Raw genomic sequence first — 5,000 nt, 5'->3', positions numbered from 1 at the left:
GATAAATTTTGAAAAGAAGTTGTCTCTGATTGATTGATAAATGGGACATCTCTGCAGAAAGTGAGTTTCATCCTCAACCTCCTTCATCTCACAATACCTGCATAGGCGTTGATGTCTTTCTTGCCAAGATTTTTTGTGGCGACCTATCTCTATTTGGAGTTTATGATCACCTAATCTATATCTTGTGAGGCAATTTATTTGAGGTTGTTTCAATGTTGTTAAATACTTAGCTAGTTCATATTCTCTATTTAGTTTACTATAGCTGTCCAGTTTTTTGTTGGATCGGACTTCATCATGCCATTGCATAATGTAGGCTGCTTTATTGTTTTTGTGAGCTATATTCAGGGATATTAAGTTTATGTCAGAGATGTTATATTTATTTAAGAACAGTTGTGTGAGATTAGTTTTTTGCTGCACTGAGGTGTTAGAGAGTAACGCCTGATGATGAAGACTCGTGGTGTTAGAATTCTTTAAGTGTATCATGTATTTTAATGTTCTTTTTATGATTGCAAGGGACATGGGGAAGCGACCCAGTTCTGCTCGACAGGCATTATTGGAAGTGCTTCTATGGACATGCAGAATAGATTTACACATTTCCAAGTGTAACATTTCTATTTCAGTCTTGTCCCATGGTTTTTTAGAAAGAAGTAATGAAGGACCCCATATTTCTGAGCCATAGAGCAGGATTGGTGTAATAATGGCATCAATTATTTTTAACCAAATCTTAATGGGTGGTTGATATTTGTTAACTGTTTTAAACACTGTATAGAATGCTCTCCGGGCTTTATCTCTTAACGTCTGTAGTCCTGTGGTAAAACTGCCAGATGCATTTATAACTAATCCTAAATATGTATAATTAGTAGTGTGATCTAAAATATCGGGGCCTAATGTGAATATGTATTTATTGTTTGTTAACCGTGCTTTCTTTTGAAATATCATTATTTTAGTTTTACCTAAATTGACTTTTAAGGACCAAGTTTGGCAATATTGATTTAAAATGTCCAAATTGTGTCTCAAGCCATCCTCAGTAGGTGAAAGCAAAATCAAGTCATCGGCAAACATGAGAAATTTCACATCAGTATCGTGGAGAGTTAGTCCAGGAGCAGCTGATTTTTCTAATAGTGTAGCAAGTTCGTTTATATATATATTAAATAAAGTGGGACTTAAGCTACAACCTTGCCTTACTCCACGTTCTTGTTTAAAGAAATCTGTTCTTTTGTTACCTATGCGAATACTATTAATATTATTTTCGTACATTGATTTTATTATATCGTACGTTTTTCCTCCAATTCCAGCCTCTAAAGTTTTCAAGAAGAGTCCTTTATGCCAGATGTTATCAAAGGCTTTCTGAAAATCTACAAAGCATGCAAAGATTTTTCCTTTTTTGGAGTTATGTACATGTTTGTTTATTAGTGTTTGAAGTGTGTATATGTGATCAGAAGTTCGATGTTTTGGTAGAAAACCAATTTGACTTTTGCTGAGAATTTTGTGGTTGTCAAGGAATGTTTGAAGACGTTTATTAATTATGCTACAAAACAACTTTCCTAAGTTGCTTGTGATGCAGATACCTCGGTAGTTGTTTGGATCCAATTTATCACCTGATTTAAATATTGGGGTAATAATGCCTTTATTCCAGATTGCAGGGAATGTACCACTGTTGAGGACCAGGTTAAAGAGCTTGGTTATGGCCTCTTGAAGTTTTGAGTTGCTATATTTTAGCAACTCAGTGGAGATACGGTCAATGCCGGAAGCTTTTCTAAGTTTAAGCTTTTTAATTTAATTCTCTCTCTCTCTCTCTGTGTGTGTGTGTGTGTGTGTGTGTGTGTGTTGCTGTGTGTGTGTGTTTGTCTCTAAGTGTGTAGCTGTTTGTCTGTATATGAATGTGTACATGTACAAGAAAAGAGCAATGTCCCCAGCTGTGCAGGTGTGTAAGTTCTATGTGTGCCCTGTGTTTGCGTGTTTGTGAACATCTCCCTGAACTGACAGGTCACGCTCCAGTTTATGTGGCTGAAATGGCGGCCATCACATCTCTGAAAGAGCCGTCACCTATACATTCATGTCACCTCTTCATATATACAGATAGAGAGAGAAAGAGTGGGAGAGAGTGAGAGTGAGCGAGAGAGAGCTGTCATCCCATCCAGCCCTCCACCAGACGTGGTCTCCCAGGGTTAAATGTCATCATGTTAAGATGAAGCTAAAGGCCACGGAGTACTCTTACGTGGCAGTCGAGTGGCACCGTGGCTCAGGCCCATAGTCTCTGATGGCGAGTGTCGACGGCCTCTGAGGAGAGGAGAAGCCCCAGCCCAGCGTGTGGCCGGCCACCAGGGCTCCATAATGGCCGGCTGAGGAGATGAGGTTAACTAGTGGGAGTCTGGTGTGGCAGGGATGGAGGCCGGGCGCTCTGCAGGAGGCTGTGAGGAGCTGAGAAATGTACATACTGTACATAGATTGATGGGTGACGTACAGCAGTGTGAATACATCTCTCTCTCTCTCTCTCTCTCTCTCTCTCTCTCTCTCTCTCTCTCTCTCTCGCTCTATCTCTATCTCTATCTCTCTCTATCTTTATCCCTCTCTCTCGCTCCCTCTCTCTCTCGCACGCTCTCTATCTCTCGCTCTTGCTCTCCATCTCACTTTCAAATTCAAATTCAAATTCAAAAGGAGCTTTATTAGCATGACCATAACGTTGTACAGTACTGCCAAAGCATGTGGGTCAAATACATCAAAGGGGGAGGGGAGGAGGGGGGAACATATACAAATAAATGACATAATAACAGAATAATGATAACTGTACAATTATGAACTACTGTATGGTAATGGAAAACTGTGTGTGTGTGTGTGTGTGTGTGTGTGTGTGTGTGTGTGTGTGTGTGTGTGTGTGTGTGTGTGTGTGTGTGTGTGTGTGTGTATGTGTTTGCATGTTTGTTTGGGCTTGTGTCCATGTGGCTGTGTGTGTGTGTGTGTCTGTGCATACTGTATGTACTGTATGTTCGTATTTAGATTCAGCATGTCCTTTCATTATAAGCAGGTCCTATCACTTTCTCTCTCTTTCTGTTGTGCGTCTCTGTTCTTACTGTAGGTTAGGTAAGGTTGGATTCATTGGCTTTATCAAATTCAAATTCAAAGTTGCTTTATTGCATAGAAAGTTGCTTTGTTAGCATTAGGTTATCTCTCTCATATTTATTCCAATACCCCATCCACCCACCTACCCACACACTCCTCTCTCTCTCCTCTTCAGAGAGAGAGAGAGAGAGAGAGAGAGAGAGAGAGAGAGAGAGAGAGAGAGAGAGAGAGAGAGAGAGAAAGAGAGAGAGAGATAGAGAGATATCACCCACCCACTCTTCTCTGTCTCCCCCACAGCTGAGCGAGATTTGATTTTTTTGCAAGTCCATTTTTGACTCTAATGAAAGTTCATAGACCGTCCCTGGGACAAACAGCTTTAAGTTTCTGTGTGTGTGTGTGTGTGTGTGTGTGTGTCCCTAGACAGTGAGTGGAGATCAACTTTAAAGTGTTCAATATAAAATAAATACTGTATGTTAATGTATTTGTCACTAGATTGACGACAGCTGGGCACTCGCCCACGTCCGTTTTCCCCCATGGGCAGCCCACTCCCCTAATCACAAACGACTTGATGCGTTTTATCAGTAGGATATTTTATGCGGTGTCTCGTCGGGCTGCCATTAGTTTTATGGATTAATAATCCCAGTGTAATCCCTGTTAAACATTTGCTTTGTGTGAAAGAAAGCTCCTAGTTGTCTGTCATGGGGAGCTCCCGAGGAGCTCTCTCAGGTCGTCACGATGCAGAGTTGTGTGCTGGAACTCTGCATAGGGCTGCTGAGATTGGATCTGGAGCAGCAGCAAAGCTGAACAGCTGAAGTGTTAAGATTAGTGGAGGACATCCCCACGACTGGGGTTCTGCCGTGGGCCGGGGGCCGTAGGCAGGTAATCACAGCTCCAGCTCCAATGCCGCTCCAAGCAGTGTCTTATTGCTTTTATGCAATAGATCTACTACTGACCACAGTATGAGTTTGAAGGCACCATTTTAATCATTCAATCTGATGCTCCTCTAGATAGAATAGGTAGATGCCCCTATGTAGATCATATGATGTAGGCTAGGGTGGTTAGTGAATAATCGATGAGTTGTCATTAAGAAATTAGTCAACTGAATTAGAAAATAAATGAATAATTGTTCAGATCTTGTACTTTTTAAGAACAGCACAACCATCCGATCTGAGTGGGCATTTTCAGCAGCCGGACTGACTGTAACCCAATTGCGCACTCAAGAACATGTTTGTTCGCAAGATTACTCAAAATGTTATGGATGGATTCCGATGAAATTTTCAGGGAAGGTCTGAGATGACCCAAGGAAGAAACAATTACAGTTTTGGGACCGTATCACGGTATTGATACAGGAGGCAGTTATCTTTTCGCTTGGTGGAGGTCTGTGCTCTCTGAGTGCTTTTCTAGTTCAGACAGTTGTTTATTGTTTTATTTTTATTTTATTCATTTTTTTTGCTGGCTTAAAAGTGGCCTTTTTTTCTATCAAGGTTGCCTGCATGTCATGTTGCACAGCCAACCACTTGACATTAAATAAATATTACATTAATAAATTGCTATGAGTATGAATTACAGTTTAAAAGTTGAATGAAACATGGCATTAGTCTATTTTCCTTCAGCTGTCCAGACTATTTGAGCAGCCTGCAAAAGGCTATGTTTGTTGCACAGCCTTAAGCCACATAGGCTACAATTGCAAATAAATAAATTGCAGTGACTGTCAAATACAGTTTAAAAAGTTTTGAATGTAAAAGGGCACGCCATGTTTTCATTATTGTTATTACATTTTCTTTGTTTTCCTACAAGTGTCCTGCCTATTTCTTTTTCAAGCCTATAAGCAACATGTTGCATTGTGCAGCTTTAAGCCACGTAAAATTGCCAATAAATATGTTGGCGCAGTGGCCATATATCTAGTTTAAAGATGAATGTAAAATGGATTTTTTTCAATA

Source organism: Sardina pilchardus, chromosome 2 (genome assembly GCF_963854185.1).
Source record: "Sardina pilchardus chromosome 2, fSarPil1.1, whole genome shotgun sequence".
NCBI lineage: Eukaryota > Metazoa > Chordata > Actinopteri > Clupeiformes > Clupeidae > Sardina > Sardina pilchardus.
Note: the sequence above shows the minus strand (reverse complement) of the source record.